Source organism: Phoca vitulina, unplaced genomic scaffold, assembly GCF_004348235.1.
Source record: "Phoca vitulina isolate PV1807 unplaced genomic scaffold, GSC_HSeal_1.0 scaffold1, whole genome shotgun sequence".
NCBI classification, from domain to species: domain Eukaryota; kingdom Metazoa; phylum Chordata; class Mammalia; order Carnivora; family Phocidae; genus Phoca; species Phoca vitulina.
In genome coordinates, this window is record NW_022589704.1 from 35,639,473 (window position 1) to 35,661,313 (window position 21,841).

The window sequence follows — 21,841 nt, forward strand, 5'->3', positions numbered from 1 at the left end:
TTACCAGACCATAAGTGTATGTTTTGATCTACTTTTACACTAATTAACTGCTTAGTTATAGTAGGAAAATTCATCATAGGTTTTAACACTTGCTTTTATGATAGCCTTATGATGTCATTCCTGTGTAGCACATTGCATTAAAAAGTAGAGTGACCACCCTGAGCAGTTGGTTAAAAGAATGGAGCATTCATTTTTCTTGAACTGCAGCCTAAAATATTCTGCAGTTAAAGTTACAGCAACATGCGCCGGGAGGTCAATTTCTCAGTTGTAATCTCGCTTCAAGATTGGAGATTGGTAAAGATGGTAATTCCCAGCATTCTTTGTCCGATTCTTCGGGAAGAAGCAAAGTTTACAGAGATGTTACTGGAAAATACTGAGTTCTGAAGTACTGAGACATTAATACGGTCTTATCCTGATTGTTGAGTTATCTGCATTGAGGAATGAGTGATTGATAATAGCAGTTTAACTCAAATACCAATTGAGATGAGAATACTCCACCCATGGAACAATGACTCAGTTTACAACAGGACCATGAAATGCAGCAGGATCAGTCCCAGCTGCCTCAAATATCATTAAACTAATCTTAGATCCTATGATTAGGTTTGGCTGACCAATTGTCTTCTCAGGGCAGAGTTCAAGGTGTCCTAGTTGAGTTTCAGGGAGCAAGTAAAACAACCTGCTCTTGATTTTTTTTTTTTAAACAAAGGTTTTTGTTCTAATAGTGCTTTTAAGACACTCAAATAGCCTTAACTGCTAAACTAACACACACACAAAGAAAGGGCAGTTCATAATCTCTGTAATAGTCTTATGAATGACTCTGGGCTATCGAGTGTGTACAAACCAAAAAAAAAAAAAAAAAGTCAGTAAAGGGAGAAGGGTGGCGGTGGTGGAGGGAGAGGGAGCCATGCTGACAGACTTCCTCCTTCCCTCATCCTTTGCACACTTGTAATTAAATCCAGACTTAGCAGCAGCATCATTACATTGTAAAGATGAGCTAGTGACTCTTTTGAAGTTGGATTTCTTAACATTGCCCCCTGCAGTAGAAAGGGCATCTGCACTGTGACCAATCTTTAAAAACAAAACAATGCTAAACAGCATGCTTATTACAAGCAAAGATTCCTCCTGCATGAAAAGTTGACATTTGTTGCAGGTGGTGTTATGACACGATGGCATAGAAAACTCTAGTCTTGATTTTTCAAATAAGGTATTGAAAATATAAAGTAGGCACAGTTGTAGGGCACAGATTAATTTAGCCATGATAAATGTGTTAATTCACCATCTTGTCCATGCAAAAAGCTTTTCTTCTGGGAGGTGGTATTAACTATGCAATGTCTATATCTCTCTGTAAAATGTGGGAAGTTTACATATGATCTAAATTCAGCTTTCAAAAAAAAAACAACAAACTCAGCTTTCTAACTATTATTTTATTCAGTGCCTTTTGTACATCAATAAATCTACTGTAAATTCCCTCCCTCCAGTGCAATGTAGGTCACCGTTAAAATAACATAGCTGAGTAGTGGATAGGACTCACTGTGAAAAGAGGAAAACTGGAATGGACTACCGGGATTATGGTTGAGTCATACACCATCATCTCTGCCTGTCCCCCAGCATGGTCAGGAATCTCCTCTACTACTTCTCGAGCAGAGTATTATCTAGCCTGTGCTTGGGACAGGGAGATCACTTCTTTGTGGGCTATAGATGTCCATTACCAGTTGTTCTAGTTTTATCATTCTGGATCACTGTAAAAGAAATAGTGTCCAGACAAAGTGTACTAATACTACTTCCTTTGCTTGTTTGTAAGACAACTCAGAGAACTGGAAAATAACAATAAAAACACACTCGCGAAGACTTCCTTTTTTGCAGGCTACGCAACCACAGACATCTATGTGTACATTTGGTCCTGTGTCTGTCCTTCCACTCTCTGTATCACCCTTGTATCTGGCTGCTCTCTAGTTATCCATGGCCCTCTGAAGCTAACTCATCTCATCACCTCACATGAGATCTTGATTCTATCAGTGCATTAATTGTGTTTAGCAGATATTCACAACAGTGGCTCATATTAGTCACCTTAATGTAACCAAGTTCGGTTCTTGTTTTTCACAAGAATTTAGGTACAGTAAATAATTATATATTATATTAACATATTCATTCCTGTTTAAATTTACTTTTGTTTTATCAAGTCAAGTGTTAGTAGCCCATTGAATGAACTATATTGGATTCATGAACTCTATACATTTTAGAAGCATCTTCATCCAAATTATTGGAACAGTGTTGAATCGGCAGGGTCAAAGACAGAACACTGGGTCATAACCCTGAGAAGCACCATTAAGTCCGACTTTGAGACTAGTTATTTCAGTAAGGCACAAACTGCTTAACTCTACCGTCTATCATGTCTATAAGGTATGATGAAAGATGTTCTCAAATATTTCTGCCTTGGCCAAAAGACATGATTTATTTAATTTAATTAATTAATTAATTTTTTAAAGACATGATTTTAGTTTGACATTACACTTTCTTTGTGGACTGAACTTTTTCATGTTTTAAATTTTGAACTTCGAGTTAAAATTTGACTTGTTTTGGAATTCTTCTGTTTCTTCATGATTTTACTTATTTACTTATTTATTTGTCATCGGGTATCACTTCTGCAAATTCTAATATCCTGGGACATGAATTCTTTGGGCTAGAAGACTTACTCTTATTTACAGCAGTCTGATGTTCTTTTATGGCTTTATTTCCTATGTTAGCTTTCAGGGCTTTCCTAGCCATTATTCTAGCATTTCTAGTTTGAAGCTTCTTTTGCTTTAGCAAATAAAATGGAGATAGGGCAGTAATTGGGTAGTTTTGCCTCCAATCTTTTCATCTTTTTAACAGGCTGTCATCTCCCTTAAACAGTCATCGTGTCTTTTCTTAGATCATCATTTGCTCCCTGAATTCATTTAAAAAGTTTTATGTTAAAGTTAGCAAGTTTCCTGTCTCTTAGGTCTTTCTGAGCTGTGACCTCTTTGATAAAATTCTTAGAAATTCCTGCTTATTTCTCTGTTCCACTTTCCACGATTTTTATGGAGTCTTAAAAATTTAAGCTCATGGGAAAACGTCCTAAGCAGTCACACAGAAGGATTTTTAGGATAGTGTTGAGATCCTGGCCTCATTCCTTACTAAGGCATCTGACCTTGCTAGAGTTACTTAATTATTCTGTGCTTCATCTGTAAAATGGGTTAAGAGCCCTCCTTACTTTAGTACTGTTTTAAGGATTAAGTGAGATACTATTTTAATGACCAAAAAGTGACATTGTAATCAGTGAATGTTACTGTTATTACTCTAATTTCTCATGTTGATGCCTACTCATGTTCTTTCACATTTTTGTGATTGTACAAGTGTTTTCCCAGCTTCACAACTCTTGCTTTTAAATTTTATTTAAGTAATCTCTATGCCCAATGTGGGGCTCAAATTCGTGACCCCAAGATCAAGTATCACATGTTCTACCAACTGAGCCAGCCAGGCACCCCAACTTCATGAATCTTTTAAACGATCTCCTCTAAAATAACTCTATCCATAGAAACACACCCATTATTTTCTTTCATCTTTTTGACATCTGCTTTTCTAGACTATAGGATATATATCTCTTCTAAGAACACCATTGCTTAAACTGTGTTGTCAGCATCAGGAGAAGCCAGCTTTTGTACCTCTGAGACCGCTATGGCTTCGTATCTCTCAGGTCTACTCCGATGTAATCCCAGCATAGGCCCACCTTCATAGAGGTGTTCATGTGTGGTACATGGCAAGTCCCATAAGCCAGGTGACTTGGGCAAGCAGCCTGCAGCTGTCAAGATGCGAAAAGCTCTCAGAAGGCTCTGGAAAGTGTTCTTCTTGGGGGGGCGAGGGGGATAGATTGTCAGCTGAAGATTTTGGTATTTCCTGAGGTTTTTTCACAAAGGACCTCATGTTGTGATAACCAAACATATTATTAGCATGCAGGGCTTGGAATTTAATGGGCTTAGGGAAAAATTAAGTGAGAATTATGGAGACATAATCATGAAAATAAAGGGTTTCACTGTGTTTACATTTTAATTTCCTACCTTGTTAGGTATATTCATTGTAGAGACTCTGCATGTTTTTTTAATCTGCAGTATGCAGAGAATAAATAATAGTAGTTGCTGTGGACTATGCAATATTCATGTAATGAAGCATTCCTAAATTTTTGGAATTCCTAAGTGAGAATGGATTTGAGGGAGTTTGGCGCTGAGAGCTTTCTTTCTTTCTTTTCAAGAATATACACATGTATACACGGGTGTATGTATATGTGTATGTGTGTGTACACACACATACACATATATATGTAAACCTAGAAATAAGCATGGAGTTTGACTTCTTTACCATGAAAGAGTATACTAAAATATTTCTAGGACATATTTTAAGTTTGCAGTTATATGTGTGAAGGTTCAGAGAATACTTTTGAGGAAACGTCTTTCCTTTTTCCTAAAAAATTGATAGTGGTAGAGTAAAAAAAAAAAAAAGTGGCTCCCCTTTCTGCACCCATCATTTGCATTTCCCCCTCGCCTTCTTAGGGAGACATACCCTATTCTAGTATTTCCCTGAGAGGCCTGCTTGGCTTTGGGGTGCTTCTGTAAGTGCAGTTTTCCTGGGCCCATTCTAGCCTAGTGCATCTGGTCCCTCAGTGGCAGATCCCAGAATCTTCATTTTCATAAGTTCTTTATGGGGGGAGGATCTCATGTCCCCAAATTTTGAGAACGACCTCTCCAGGCAATTGTCATTGGCTTCTATTATGTCAGATGAAACCAATGTTATGCAGTCTGAAGTGCTTTGTTGTTTAAGAACAGGCTGCTGGTGGGCCAGAACAGATTGTCACCATGTAAATGGGGAGTCAAGGGACAGAATTTTATAGGCTCACACCTATCTCTCAGCCAAAGACATTTCAGGTTAGTTGTGTGCTTGCACTGGTAAAGGAATATAGACTCATTTGAACTGGGACAACCCTAGTTCTGGGTACATTCTGTGGTATTATATTTGCCAACTCACATTCAGCCCATGCATTTATAATTACTCAACTGTTTCCATGCATTGAGTCATTGCAGAAAAGCCGCTTCTTTGTAGAACCTCATTAAGATTTCAGCTGCTAACAGATTTTATTTTACAGTTCCAGCTTTCATGATATTAAGATATGGAGATTTGGGTTTCTGGGAGGGGCTATTTACAAGTGTAAAGCGCTTAGCTATGGGAGCATCACAGTTATTTTAAGGGCATAACCAAAAAGGAAAAAAAATGGGTAGTCCAGTATTCTAATTGATGTAGTGTAGTATAAGACGCTGGAAGCAAAAATAAAGAATGCCAAATTACTTTAAAAAATTTACTTGAGATTTGTGTGATTTTATTTAAAATGTCATTTAATTTAAAGCAGTGTTTTTATAAATGTTATTTAGTTGGGGGGGCCTGAAAAGACTCACATAGAATTAAAGCAATACAGTGTTCTTATTTTTTAAAGGAATATACTTTCTTTATGCTAAATATACATGGTAAATTAATAATCTCCGGCCTAAATGACATATATTTTTCTTTTGTGGTTGTACCCCAAATTATACTAAGCTATTTTATATCCTGTATTGCTCTTTATCATGGTATTTTAAAACTTTCTTCTAAATAATGTGCACTATTTTAATTAAGGTAAGTAACCATTAACTGAGAGTTATTGGTTATGTCAATTAGAGCTGCCACTTATATTTTGTCTTCTATCTGTTAACATAATAATTATTCCTTAGACAGCCCACAAAGGGGGAAGTGAGCTAAATCAGAGCAAGCGGGTCCATATCAGGAGTCAGGAGTGCTAGACTCTGCGATGGTTGTTTTTGTGTGGAAGTTCTTATCTCCTTCCTTATCTTGGTATTGACATTGCTTACATTGAGTAGGCATTGGCTACTTGTCCCTTTTGGCAGTCCTCTTTAGTATTTCAGAAGGGGAAGTGTTACTCATCCAGTACAACTTCTCTGCAGCATTCAGAGGCAGTTCTTTCCCTTGCTTTGCCTTCCCTGGGCACCTGCATGGGGATCATTTACTTGCTGATTGTCCCTGATGTCTTGCATTACCTGCTCTTTCTCCAGCCAGGTGATGAGAAACCCCTGTTGATAGGGATTACCTTCTGTTTTCCTGTATCCCCCTGTGGTGTTATAGTATCCTGCCTTCTCCATAGGCGCTGCATAGATGTTAGTTGAATAGGTGGTAAAGAGTAGGAGAGGACTTAATTTCTGCTAACTGGCCAGTTTGATTTGATTTGTTGGTGTTCCTATCCAGCCACTTTGAAAATCAGGGCTTTCTTGCTTAATATCCTTTTAGACAACATCAGAACCGTTCCTATTTCTATGTAAGGGTTTCTGAATTGGAGGGTTTCTTATCTGAAAATAGTCAAGAATTTATAAAAGAACAGAGATTTCTGAATGCAAATAACTTTTTTTTTGTTGTAGGTTGCTTTGCTTAATAATTTGCAAGGAAAGCACAGTGATTTAACAGTAATAAATGCACCCATTGTAGAAAATTTGAAAAATACAGAACAGTATGAAGGATATAGTAAAATTCCCATTTGATGTCATCTATGGTCCAAGATATTTCTTTTTTTTTTTTAATATTTTATTTATTTATTTGAGAAGAGAGCACGAGCAAGGGGAGAGGCAGAGGGAGAGCAAGAAGCAGACTCCCCACTAAGCAGGAAGCCCAACATGGGGCTCGATCCCAGGACCCTGGGATCATGACCTGAGTCAAAGGCAGACACCTAACCAACTGAGCCACCCAGGCGCCCCGGTCCAAGATGTTTCTTTTCTTTTTTTTTTTTTTTTTAAGATTTTATTTATTTATTTGACAGAGAGAGATAGTGAGAGCAGGAACACAAGCAGGGGGAGTGGGAGAGGGAGAAGCAGGCTCCCCGCTGAGCAGGGAGCCTGATGCGGGGCTCGATCCCAGGACCCTGGGATCATGACCTGAGCTGAAGGCAGACACTTAACGACTGAGCCACCCAGGCGCCCCCAAGATATTTCTTATCTTAACTAATAAAGTCTTTTCCCCATCCCTCATGGTCTTTTTTTCTTCCCTCCTCATAAGCACAGAACTGTATCCTTATATATAACATTTTATAGCAAACATTTCCCATGGCATTAATTTTTAATGATGGTGTGGGTGTACTATAATTTGCTTAGCCATCCCATTTGTTTTAGGCATTTAGGTTTTTTAAAGTTTTTAAATTTTTACTGATAACTTTTTTAAATTGATAATATCAATTTTTTTTAAGATTTTATTTTTGAATAATCTCTACACCCAATGTGGGGCTTGAACTTATAACCCTAAGATCAAGAGTCACATGCTCCATGGACTGAACCTGCCAGGCGCCCCACTAACTCTTTAATAAATGTCTTTGCATTTGTATGTCATTTTATGTTTATGACTAGTTGGTAATGGACAATATATTTTTTAAAAATTCTAGATTATATTCCCAATTGAGAAATTTCCAATTTTCACCAATATTTAAGAGGTTGAATTGTCAAAACTTTAGACTTTAAATTTAACTTATGATTTTCTTGTTATTACAGTTAACCTGGGGTTAAAAGAATTATAAAAAGAATTTATAAAGGTTGCCTAAATGACAAGACTGCTCTATCTGAGTATTCTAGGATATAGTAGTCATTTAAAACTCATAACATTAATAATCTCTAAATATTTCATTATTAAATATGCCATGTTTACATGAGTAACATACATGTTTAACGTTGAAGAATAAACCATAAAACGAGCACCCTTACACTCACTACCCTGCTTAGGAAATGGAAAGAACATCCTAGGACCTTTGAAACTACTTCGTGGTCTCCTCTCTCAACCCCTCTCCTCTCTCTGTCTCTCTCTCTCTGTGTGTGTATGTATATATATATATTTTTTTATTTTATTTTATTTTATTTTATTTTATTTATTTATTTATTTAAATGGCACAGAGCTCAGTGATTTGGGAATAGGGAAGATTGGGAAGTGTCTAACTTGTTCCATGTCCACTGCTTCCCCTGGTCCAGTCTGGCATGCCTTCTGACCTAACCTGCTGCAACAGCCTCTAAACTCAGCTCCACGTCTGTTCAAATCCCCCCCTCCCCACCCCCAGCCTGAGTGATGGCTTAAATACAAACGGAACAATGCCAATTACCTTTCTAAAACCCTTCCCTGGTTTTCTGTTTAATTCAGAGTAAAATCCAAATACTTGCTGTGACCTGCAAAGGCCTTCCTTCTCTGTCCTGGCCTCCATTCTTCGCCACTTCCTCCCCCCCATTCCTGCTTGCAGCCCCACTGGCCTTCTTTAACTCAGCCTAGGCAAGCTTCCCTTCTTCCTGGCCAGCCTACATTCTTTCCCCACTTTGGGGCAGCACCCTCTTTTCACTGCTCACAAGGCAGGTTCCTTTTCATCCCTTGGGCCATTTTCCCTGACTACCTGATTATGCTTTCTCATAGCATCCTATTATTTTCATGCTTAGCACTTGTTAAATTTTTAATGTCATCTTTGCTTGTTGGTTAGACCTAGTAGACTCCAAGTTTCATGAATGTAGGCACCAGGCTGATCTCGTTCACCACCCTGTACTTGTAGTACGTGGGTAAACACCCCATAAATGTTAAAACAAATGAATGAGTAAAAAAACGTAATGATACATTTGAAAGATAATATTAGTATTACACAGCTCTTTATGTTCAAAAGTGATGTATGGTATTTTGGGTCCAACAAAATACAACCGATTCAGTTCATTAAATCAGGCCTACACTCCTGGGCCTCTTTTTGCCTGCATATATTGCTATTTTTAATTCTGACGGACCCATTTATTAAATGTGACCAATCTAGATTTAGATCATCTATTAGAGATTTATTTTATCTCAAATGCTTATCTCAGTTATTTAAAATAGAAAGATTTAGGCAACATAACATAGTAGAAAGGATCTTGATATAGTAGAAAGAATGTGGGCTTTGGAGTCATAAAAACCTGAGTTTAAATAGTAGTTGCACTGTTTGTTAGCTGTGTAACTTGAGAAACTACTTAACCTTTTTGTCCCTCCCTGGTATTCTCATCTGCAAAATGTGATGATAACATCTACCTCGTTAGTTTGTTGTGAAGATCAAAGGAGATGATATATGTTAAATCCTAGTGTTGTGTTTGGCACAAAATAGGCACTTAATTCCTGGATTTATTATCATTATTATAAGCTATGCACCTATAGCAAGTTGCTTAATCTTTTTCTGCTACTATTTCTTTATCTTTAAAATAGGGATAATTCTTACTTTATAGAAATAATTTGAGGATTAAATAAGTGTATTGATGTAAGACACCTAGAGCAGCTCTATATGACTCATAGTTGACCCTCAATAAATGAATAAGGGCGATTAATAAAAATAATAGCATGAAAGAGTTGGTATCAAGTTAGAGGCAGTTTGGAGTCTTTAAATTCTGTTGATTCATTCACTACATATTTATTGGATGCCTATTTTATGCCAGGTGCTCAGTTTAGTGCTAGCGATATAAGGATGACTAAAAGGAAGCTCCATTGAGTAGCCAGCAGTTTAATGGGGAAAGGAGATTTCACATGAACTGTAGTTATTTACTTCATGAATAAATACATTTGCAGTGAGATTAATTCTTGGTGGTAGTTGGGTGGGGGTGTGGATGGGAAGAGTGCTGTTCCTGCTGGAGGTATTGTTTGAGTTGGATCTCAGATGCTAAATAGGAGTTCTCCAAAGGGTAAGAGGTGCCATGATGTGGGGGTTGGGGAAGTGGGAATATGGGCTTTGGGGTCAGGCAAACCTGGCTTCAGGTATCTGCCATTTAACATTTTTGTGACCTTAGGCAAGTTATGTAGCCTAATCTAAAACAGAAACACTCATATTTATGTCATAGGATTTTTGTGAAAATTAACATAATGAGAAGGTGTCCAGTTTATAGTAAGAACTTAAAAATGTGGGTTCTTTGCAGTCACTAGAATTTTGTCCTTTTTTTCTATATATGGGAAATTATAAAATAACCTCCATTCTTTTTTTTTTTAAAGATTTTATTTATTTATTTGACACAGAGAGAGAGAGAGGAATCACAAGCAGGCAGAGTGGCAGGGAGCGGCAGAGGGAGAAGCAAGCTTCCCGCGGAGCAGGGAGCCCGATGTGGGACTCGATCCCAGGACTCTGGGATCGTGACCTGAGCCGAAGGCAGACGCTTAACGACTGAGCCACCCAGGCGCCCCAATAACCTCCATTCTTAAGAGTCCATAATTATATGACCTTTCCTGGTCAAACATGATTTTTTTTTTTTAACTCGGTTAAATTTTTTTTTTTTTTTAAGATTTTTTATTTATTTATTTTGAGAGAGAGAGAACACAAGCAGAGGGAGAGGGAGAAGCAGACTCTCCACTGAGCAGGGAGCCCGATGTGGGGCTTGATCCCAGGACCCTGAGATCATGACCTGAGCCAAAGGCAGACACTTAACATCTGAGCCACCCAGGTGCCCCTACTCGGTTAAATCTTATCTATATCGTTGTTCTTAAAAGTTGAAAGATTGGCTATTCATCACCACTCAAGGTGTGTTAGAACAGTTACTTAGCTCTTTAGGAATTTCACTCTTACTGTCAGAAAATAAAGTCCTCCTGACTCTAAGATTCTAAACAAAAAATCAGTCATTTGAAACTCTGTCATTGTGTTTATTTTTTATAATGTCAACAACATTGGCAACTTACTTTTGCTAGCAGTTTAGAATTTACTGAGAACCTGAATTCCTATTACCTCATTTAATGCCTTCAACAGTCCTTAAGATGGAGACAGTTGTGAGCTTATTTACAGGGAGGAGACTGAGAGGCACTACTGAGAGAGGGGTGACTTGGTCTTCTGATTCTAACCCAGTACTTTCACTTGAAAGATTCCTGCCTTTCTGTCTTGCCTGTCTTGAGATTGTGTCGTTCCTTCCACAGTGGCCAGCAGACACCCTCTCTTCTCTCTAATGCAACAGTTGTCTAGTTCCTCTACGGTCCCGGTTATGCAGCAGGCTCCTGTGACCTAGCTTCTGTAGCTCGAGGAAAGCTGGTGCCTGCCTTTTGCTGATACTGATAGATGGGTAACTCTCAATCATTTCTTAATGTTCTAAAATGGCTTCTTATTTCCCTGTGAAGCAACTCCAGGATCCTCTTATCTTCCTCAAAACCACCTGGCATTCCTATTTTTTGACTTTAATGACCTTAATACGTAGGATAAGGATACGGCTTCTCTGAGGTGGAACCATTTTCTTGTAACATCCTTGTGCTCCCTAGCATCCTGCTAAGCAGTTTCTTTATGTCTTTCTAAAGCAACAGAAACCAGAGTTCATCATGGCTCTCTTTTGAGACTTCCATGTCTACATTAACTCCATTAAAAAAAAAAATTGTCTGATACACTTACCTTTGTGTGTTTATTCTTCTTTTCTAGAATTTGTGTAGCTTGCATTACCCACCATTCATTATTGCTGAGTTATCGTTCAGATTCACCCAGTGTTGAACGGAATGACTTTGATGATAAATTCCTAGGATATAAAGGGCACTGTCACTTTAAATTATTCTATGAGCAGCAGAAACCAGTGTTGAGATGATAATGGTGATACTTAATATAACATTTTTCTCTATTAGACAGATCAGAGGTTTACAAATAATTATTAGTCTTGGAATTTCTGTTAGCTGCAGCCTGTTTCCCAGAGCATATTTCCATTTAGCATGTCTTTACAAAATATAAGAACACTGAATTCAAATTCAAACTGATTTAAAATTATACTGTGGAGGATTGTGAAGATCTATTACAAGATATGACTTTTTTTTTTTTCTTTTTTCTTTTCTTTTTAGCATTTGTGATCCCTGCCTACTCCTTTTCCTAGCACCTTTTATTTTGTTATCTTGGTTTCAGTTAATAGCCATTCAGGAAGATGGTTTGTACAAAAAGAATGAAAATCAAGGCATGAAGGAAAATGTATGCACTACCATCTCCTTGTCTCTCCCTCTGAGATTTTATGTATGCTCGGCTTCAAAAAACCAGTTTAAAAATAAAAAAGATGAGGGCGGTTGCAATCTGCTTCATTTTATGCAGATTAGGTATGGCCCTCAGGCACCTGCCAAATTGCTAATATGGCCTTCGGTTGGGTCTGATTAGTGTGAACCCAGATCTTCTTTTCCATTAAAACAGAAATGTATTTGCTGGGAGTAAGTTAACAATAGAGGTGATATTTTCACTAACAACCATGGGTCAGGTTACACTTGGGCAGTGTCTCAGTGTAGATGAGGCAAACTAGCCTGGGCATTTATGATTTTCTCCACTCTCAGTTGGCTTCTTCTCCCTGAGGACTTCGGGCTTTCCTGAGACTGGTGAGACTGTGACTTCCCTTTGTGCTGTGGTGACTTTGAAAGGTCATTTTCCTCTGCATTGCAGATGCAAAATGTTATTGTCGCTTTTTGTAAAACATACCTGTAGGCCTTACATTTGCAAAAGCAAATACCTTAAATTGTCCAGAATGAATATTTGTGTAAGGATACTCACTCTGGGCAATTGAATATTTGGATTATTGCAACAGTTATTTTGAATGCCCTGGGGTGAAACAGTAATTGTCTTCCAAAAAGATAATAGAGACAGCAAATATGGAAATCTCAAGCATCTCTTACGACTCTATTAGAGCAGATCTTGAGAAAATACTTTGATACTAATGACTGCCTTTTGTAGGAAAAGCATAAAAGGTTCATATGAACCAAGCAGGAACTGAAAATTCAAGAAGACAAAATCGGGGCTTTATCTCCGGGTTTGGGTGCATAAAGAGTTATAGAAAACAGAGTTATGTTTGTCAGTTGTCTAAAATCAAGCCCATATTGAAAATTGCTGGATATTTAACATGGTTAATAACTCATGTGAAGTCATTTTGTAACCCAGATTATTTCTTGCCAGTAGAGGGGCAAGAAACGTATGAAATAGTTGGACGTAGTCTACATACAGGCCAGCGAAAGAAGTCACTGTGCCCCAAAGTCAGTACCATAATAATTTGTTTACATGGGTTTGCTTCACATGGAGTGCTTTATGGATGAATGAAAGATTTGTTTTCAGGAGTCTTATTCTGGTTTATTATAAGCATTATTACATGCACCGCCCCAATCCAATATTTTGTGTCATCAAGTAATTCAGTAGCGGGGACAAGAATTGCAAAGCTCTTGCTTCTAATTTCTTTATTTTGCTTGACAAAATACAAATTAAATGCTAAAGCTATATGTCACATAGATGTGGTTGGGGAGGAAATTTGCAATCATTATTGGATTCATAGTTCTTAGAACATAATCATGTTTCAATGATATTATGCAAGCATTTTTTTTCTTTTTTTTAGCATCTACTAAGTGTCAGTCAGAAGGCTTGGGCATTCAGATGAATGAGATAGTCCCTGACTGATTGAATATGACTGGTTTTGAGATGTTTCCAAGTGTATAAGAACCACAAATTGATAAATAAATGTCTGTGAGCATTCAACTTAAATAAGTTTAACTTACTGTGAATCATACCGAAAAGTATTATATTAGAACTTAAAAACTAATAACTTATTATTTGTTTATGGTATGACTTAAATTTAATGTGATAACTTGGTTAATCATTTAATTGGATGACTTGGGTGATTACTTTCTTCTAGTGTACTAACATAGCAATCCCATGGTAAGCGTAAACTAAACACACAGTTTTTTGATGAATAGTTATAAAGTGAATATAATAATACACTATTGAACAACTAAAAATGACTGCAAGCTGCAGCTGCCAGTCAGCCCCCACGATCAGCAGGGTAAGCAACTGACGCATCTGCAATTGTTCCATATCCAGATAGCCATTATGTTTTTCATGTTCAGTACAGTATTCAGTAAGTTGCATGAGATTTTCAACATTATTATAAAATAGGTTTTTTGTTAGGTGATTTTGCCCAACTGTAGGCTAATGTAAGCATTCTGAGCACATTTACGGTGGGCTAGGCTAAGCTATGATGTTTGGTAGGGTAGGTGTTTTAAAGGCATTTTCAACTTAGAATATTTTCAACTTATGATACGTTTGTCAGGACATAACCCCATTGTAAATCGAGGAAGATCTGTACAAATGTATCTTTAAGGAGAGGAAATTACTTATTTGTGGAGGCATATAAACAATTTATTTCTTCTGTTTGGTCTATGGAAGTACAAAATTGATCTGAGAGTATCTTGTACTAACGGTTGTGTTATTGTCTTTCATTAACATAAAAGAATCCCTGGGGAAGTTAGTCTTAGCTAATAATTTTAGTGTAAAGAAGTAATGAACATAATTATATTTATTCAAGTAGTAGTCCATTAGTAGTCTGTAGGCACCAGCTTTCGTTATTTTAGTAAGAAGTACAGTTGGCAAAATGATATTCAGTTAGAAAAAGTCCTGATTGAGCCACATTCCCTTTTTTGGTTGATGTGAAAGCCATTGTTGTTTTGTTCACCAACTGGCAGACCTTCAGTTATCCTGAATTTAAAAGTTGTTTACTATACTTTGAAAGTTTAAAAATGAGCCCTCCCTGAGAAACAAAAAGCTGGGTGCTTGCCATTTTTTTAATAGAAAAGTAGAATTTTAATGAAAGAAAAATCAACCCACCAATTCAATGTTGAGTTTATTTTCACAGTTTTGAAGGCTTAATGTGTGTTTAAAATGACAGTAATCAAAACCACCATTACTGGGCCCCAAAGTATTCGGGTAGTGTTTTGATTTAGAATGTCAGAGTTACAAGGGGGAGATCATCAATAAGTCTCTGGGGGTGACATGGATTCCATGAGAAAGTTTGATTTGAGGCTTTTAGCCCCTCAGGCCTTTCTTTCTTTGTGCCTTCAGCAGCTGTCTAGAATATCTCTTGTGCTGGTCTTCCAAGGTGCTAAGAGTGTAGGAGCTCATTTTTCTGCTTGTTGGGGGTTAGCAGGATGCTGGGGACAGAGTCTTGGTAGGGAACATCAGGTGAACCTGCAAAGTAACCTAGTGCTGCCCATGGGTTATGGCAGAGTGGCCCACCCTCCTTCCCTTCTTTCTTCCCTCCCCCTATCCCTCTTCCTTCCTGGCTTCCTACCTCCCTTCCTACGTTTTATCTATACATCCATCCATCTCTGGGATGCTTTGCAGTAGAAGGCATGTGGTGAGATGCAGTTCCTAACACCTCTCAGATTGCAGTCTTTCCTAAAGATGGTAAAATGGAGGCTCAGAGAGATTAAGTGACTTGCTCCAGATTCTTTTGATTACATCAGATGACTTGCCATAGTAGCCAGTGACATTTTAGAAGATTCATGTTTTTGCTTAAGTAAAGGAAACTTTCCCTTAAAAGCATTCTAAAAAAATGCAAAGCTTACCTCTTTTATGTTAACTTACAATTCATGAATACCAGCATGTGTTTATACAATGCTTTATAATTTTGAGTATTTAGCTCATGTTTTATTATAATTACCATTTTGTGAGTCAGACAGGGGAATTTTTTTTTTTGTTATTGGTGGCGGTGTTTTTATTGTTTTTGCTTTTAAATCCCCATTTTATGGAAGAGAAAATAGGGGACCAGAGAAGTTAAATGGGTTGCCTATAGGTGCGAGCTACAGCTGACAGGGGGCAGATCTAAGACCAACCCTAAATATCCTGATTCTCGGGTCTGCTGCTCTTTTAGACAAAGTGGCTTTCTTGTTATGTGACTCTCACACACACACACACACACTGTATTTTAGGTCTCCTTATGCTTATGGGGCTGTAGCTAGTGTTGTATAAAGCAGTTAATGACATGGCCCTTGCTTTCTGGTGGTATATAGTCTAAGTAAAGTAAAGAGATTCGGAGTTTATGTATATATGGGGAACCATTTTTTTTTCCTGCTTTTACCTATTTAGCCTATGCCAATCCTGCAAATTTAAAAAGAAACAGTTACAGTGCACTCCTGACCCCATTTTTCTTCTCACATGCCATAACTTTCTCCTTTCTCTTCACTTACTGTACTTGACAAATATGTGAATATTTGCTGGTGAGTCGGAAAAAAGGAACCTGGGATTCTTGTGGTCTCTTTGCCCTTCTCTTGAAAGTCAGAGGATTGATTTTTTTCCCCTACTACAGGTCCTCATTTTTATACTGGACAACTTGGGCAGTGCTTCTCAAACTTGGTTCATCCTTCGCATCTTCTGGGATCTACCCCTGGAGCTTTATGTTCCAGAAGTCAGGGTAGGGCTCACGGCTGCTCTAGGGATGAATTTGGAACCCATTCACTTCATCTGACCACTCTCAACAGCACAGTCCTCACTAAACTGCAAAGTCCTGGAAATGGGAGGAAAAAATAATCCATTTTTGACCTTCCCCTATCCTCCAGATCATGTCCAGCTGTTCAGCCCAGCTACCATGGGATAACTAGACATCTTGTCAAGAATGATTGCTAGGTGTCTACCACAGTTCAGTTGCCCATTGATTTATATGGCATTTTTCTAACATGGCTGAATATTTTAGGGGGCTCAGATAGACTGTTGTCATTATTCATCACCAGTGCTTATGTTGTGGCTACATATCTACCTCTGTTTCAATTCAAAAACATTTGCCTAATGAGCAAGCACCTATGTATTGGACCCTTGGCTTCTATATCATAGCCATTAAAATGGTAGTGCCATATTTAGAAGTGTGGTTTGCTGTACATTTCCCCCAAAAATGGAAATCAAGGAATTTTCAGAACTTCTTTCAAGGGGAGCTCTCTGAAACTTGTAAACTGTGTACATTATTAGATGTAATTGTAGAGTATGTATGAAGATGTATTGAAAGCAAAGATTATTAAAATGTTCTTAAAGGAACCCCAAACAAAACAAAACAAAAGGAAACAAAACAAAACACCTCCAAACCAAAAGCAGTTGCCATTTTGTAATAGTTACAGCCATATTTGCTTCCATGTCTTATAGTTTCTTAACAAATTACTGTGAAATCAGATTAGTTGGCACAGGAATAAAAATGTACAACATAAATGAGTATACTTTTTGCCTGCATATTATATGGCAACATTTTCTTTGATAATCAACATGCCATCATAATATTGCCCTTAAGATCAGATATTATGTAACCTTAAATTATAGGAAACAGAATATGCCTGAGGGACAATTCTGGAATATATAATGGGAGCATGCAGTTGATAGGGTTTCCAAGGGTCTTTTTTCTTTTTTAATTTTTTTTTATTGTTAGGGTCTTAAGCCCATTGATGGAGTATGTACCTGGAAAGCTAGGTCATCAGGAAAACTTACTGCAACATTGGAGCTCCAATCTGAAAAGAATACATGTAATTAATTAGGATGGGAAATATGTGCAGCAACTGTATTTTTAGATCTTCAGTGGATACTTCTTACCCCAGAGGATGCAGAAACACTGGCTAAACATAAGTTATGAATAGCATCTGCTAGAATGTGGCAAAGTATGTTTAAAAGAGTATACTTTTTCCCTTGTGTCTTTGATTATTGAAGATATTTTAGGGGGACAAATGCTAGAGAGAAATCTTTTTATGCAAATGTATTTCTGAATAGAAAGGAGGAAAAAAAGGAGAAGTTTGTGTTACCTGCCAAAATTAATCCTGTAATTTGAAACTCTTTTAGATAGTGATTAAACTGAGAACAATAATAAGAAAATATATTCCAGATGAAATAATTTTTAACCAGTGTCAGAAGCTTAGAACTGATCCCAAATAATTTCTCATAACACTTTTCTTTCTCATTTGTCCTCTTTCCCCATGTAATAGTTTTGAATGGCACTCTTATGAAACAAATAACTAAATGCCAACCATATTTTTTTCATATCCTGACCAATATTTTGGCTGTTTTTCAGAAGAATTGGAATTTTGAAAATTAAATAAAGGTTTTTAAAATACCAACTTCAGAAAGTTTTATTTAATTTGTGGAATAATTTTGTTCTCTCTCTCTGTTTTTTTTAATAGGGTCTTTATTAATTTAGTCTAGTTACTTAGTGCTTATATTAAATAATCTAATAAAAGTCAGGGTTATAACATAACGTTTCCCAAATGTGAAGCAGCGTCTATTACATGAGACAAAATCTTTATGCTGCAAAATGTAAAAACCATGTATAGAATTACAAGGCACCAAATGTTACTGTATATATTTTTTAAGTAGAATGTTTCTGTAGCACAAGGGGGTGATCAGCTGCAGAAGAGATTGGTAGACAGCTATATCTCACTACAGTTTATTCAGAAAGTGCTCTGAAATTCACATTTCAGTCTTCTTTAAAAATAAACTCTACCCCCAACGTGGGGCTCGAACTCATGGCCCCAAGATCAAGAGTCACGTGCTCTACTGACTGAGCCAGGCAGGCGCTCCGTATTTCAGTTTTTTAATGCTAATGATATTCCTGATAATACTATCTCCTAAAAGATACAGGTTATTATTTAAGAATAAAAGTTAATGTTATTAAAGAATAAAAAAAAAACCACCTTGTTTGTGTTTGTCAAAAATACCTGAATTGTTGCAGGTGAGCATGCAGTGTGTGGTGTGTGTGTGTCTATTGATTTTTAGATAAATTTATCTAACAGTATGGCTTCAACATTTATTCTGAATCATTGAATTATTTATTTTTGTCTATTGATTTCTTTTGTATTGTTATAAACATAGGATTAAGTGTATTGTAAGTTCCCAGACAAGTGTGTTTTGAGGTTTCATAAATTCACATAAGTTATAATGGCACCTGAATAATGTAAAATGCCAGAAGAATGCTATTTCATTTTCTATTTACTTTTACCCCAATACAAAACATTTGAAATATAGTCTTTAAAATCAGAGCAGAGTGGCGCCTGGGTGGCTCAGTCGGTTAAGCAGCTGCCTTCGGCTCAGGTCATGATCCCAGGGTCCTGGGATCGAGCCCTGCAGTCCTGGGATCGAGCCCTGCATCAGGCTCCTTGCTTAGCAGGGAGCCCACTTCTCCCTCTCCTGCTCCCCTTGCTTGTGCTCTCTCTCTCTGAAATAAATAAATAAATAAATAAATAAATCTTTAAAAATAAAATAAAATAAAATCAGAGCAAAAGCTGTAGAAGAGTCCCACTAAGTTTTATTGGGGTATGGGAAAGCGATGCATGAAAGAAGACCTGGGTACTTTAGAAACCATCTCTGTTTTGCCTCTTTTCTCTTTCCTCATTGAGAAGTCACCCCCACCACAGGTTTAACAATAATAACTACAATTTATGCCTTTCTGCTGCTAAAGTTTGATGATATACCACAGTCAGGCCCAAGTTAGAAACCCAGGCTGAGTTATTATGTACTGCTGGGTAGTGATTTCATGTGAACTGATTTATGGCTAAATAATTCTATGTTCTTATTATATGGGACAGACAGTTTTTAATTTCTTTAACAAAGCATAGCTGAACAACAGAAAATTATATGCTATCCCATAGGGACACGGCCACTGAAGGAGGATAAACTGATGCAATCAACGTCATGAGTTCTCCCGTTTCTACAAGGGGCCCCGTCAGCAGTTGGTGTATTGCGGAAATAATACCGTGAACCAGAAGCCCCAAGGCTTAGTTCTGAGGTTGGGGTTTTTTATTGATACTCCTTTGCTAAGATCTTTTGCAGGGAGTTATGAGGTATATAAACCCCAGCCTTTGTCTCGTTTTTTTTTTTTTTTTTCCTCTCCCCAGGCTGGGTTTTCACTTTGCTTTGAAAATTAATGTTAAAATGCACCTGGAATAAAAGAAAGTTATTTATTGAGCTGTATTATAAGAATACTGCTGATATATTGCTAGCTTCCTGTATCTGTCTCACAGATTGATTTGTGGGCTTTATTCTATAGTACACCCAATATATACCTATATTATCAGCATGTATCTATATGCCACGGCAAACCGTGAGAATTATTCTCACGTACTTCCCAGGCAATTTGTTGCAGGTCTTCATGAAGTAAATGTTTGTCATTTTTGAGGCACAGGGGGTAAATGCTGTCATTTTGGTTTCTTTTAAGAGTGGTTTCACTACTATATATATATATATATAGAGAGAGAGAGAGTAGTAATAAGCTTCTCTACTCATTTGCGAGCTCCAGAATTACAGGGATAGTGTGTATAAGGGTTATCTTTGCATCTTAGTGAATTGTGCTAGAGAAACAAAAGAAAAATTTGTTGAATGAATGGATGATTAGTGCTTAATACAATCTTTCTCTTTTATTGATTATATTGTATTATCACATTTTATTTTATCCCCAGAAGTGATTGACTTTCTAAAAACTTGAATCAAATATTGATGAACTATATTGTGTGTTATCACCGCTCTCTTTTCATATAGTTAGAGGTAAATAATACTAATGATATGAATTACATATCTACGGGAATAATATTTGATTTCCTTGAGATAGTTTACAAACTGATAGAAATAACAAACATGAGCACAAACCACTTTCTTGAGATTTCTTTTTGTGATATGTCAACTCTTTGACTCTGGCAGAATACTGCCTTGAGAGAGTAAAGAACTGGTTTCCATTACTGCATGTTTTTAATTTTAGACAAAAATTGCCTCCATTCCCAGCCTAATTTTACATCGGTAATGAGAAATTTACCTACAATTGCATTTTGTTATTTGGTCTAAAGGCATTACACAAAGAGTGCATATAGGTCCTTTGTATTTTAGCAAACAGGTTTGTCTGGATAGAAACAGTTTTATTTATATTGTGCTCGATTCAGTCATGTTAACATTTTTATGAATTTAAAACCCCAAATAAAGTCCCATAATCTGTGACTCAGAGACCTTGAAACTGCATCTGTAATAGTCCTCAGCACCAGGCATTTTGTAAATGTTTGCAGATGATAAATTCCTTGGAAATAGGAAAGACGATTTGGGAAGTGTTTGTCTGAAGTGGCACTGTTGTGGGAGATCATTTTTTTCTAGAGAAGTCTCAAGTGTAGCTGGCTTTTCAGTCTTTTGGGCCTGTCACCTGTTTGCTCATTGGTCTCCTACATTCCGTTGTTTAAATATCAAGACCCTGTCTGATGTGTGACTGTGGACAAGCCATGACCAGTCTCTCCAGAGGCCCCTTATGTGGTTGAGCATTGGCACATGAGCAGAGCTGAGAAGAAAGGTTTTTGGTCCAGTAGCTAGAAAACTTGCCTGGCTGTCATCAACTGATGTGCTTGAAGAGGAGCTCTTCAGCTCACTTCCAGGTAGAATACTGATGCCTTGCTCTCCTCCTGAGGCTGAACTACTGCTTTGGGGGAAACACGCACACACACACACACACTTCACAAACTGTAAAGTAACATAAAGGGGTATTGTGATAAAGTAAGTTCTTTATAAGATACACAGACTGACCAAGAATATTTCCTGCAATGCTACGTAGGGAAAAGGCTGGGTTGATCAGGGTTGGAATTATTTTCAGGGAGATTTTGAAGAATATGTACCATTTCTAGAAGTGAATGTTGGGGATCAGTATTTCACAGTGAGAGTGTGAAGTGTATTCAGGGAAGAAATGGGGCTTGTCATTTATTGAGCATTTACTGTGTGCCTGGCTGGGCTTGAGCTGTGTGTGTACATGCACGTAGTACTATCTAATGTAATCAGTAGTTTTTCACTTTTCAGATAGCGGTTGTAAAGCCTACTCATGAAGTGTGAGGGTTGAAAATTCTATTCGTATACTTAGAGTTAGGCTGTTTATATTGAGGTTTCTCCAGCACTGCAAGTCAGATCTCCCCAGCCGGCCCATAGCCTGTTCTTCCTGGACTGTAACATTCGGTGGGAGCGTATCCCTCTGTGGAGGGAGCGAGGAGGAGGCTGTTAATGGTTATATTTAGACACACCTGTCTG

General features: G+C 37.4%; 1 protein-coding gene across 7 annotated transcripts in view; it reads left to right on the forward strand.

Annotated features, from left to right (window-relative positions):
* Nucleotides 1–21,841, forward strand: part of SATB2 (SATB homeobox 2) — a 192,993-nt gene that overhangs the window by 57,593 nt on the left and 113,559 nt on the right. The window lies entirely within an intron of this gene.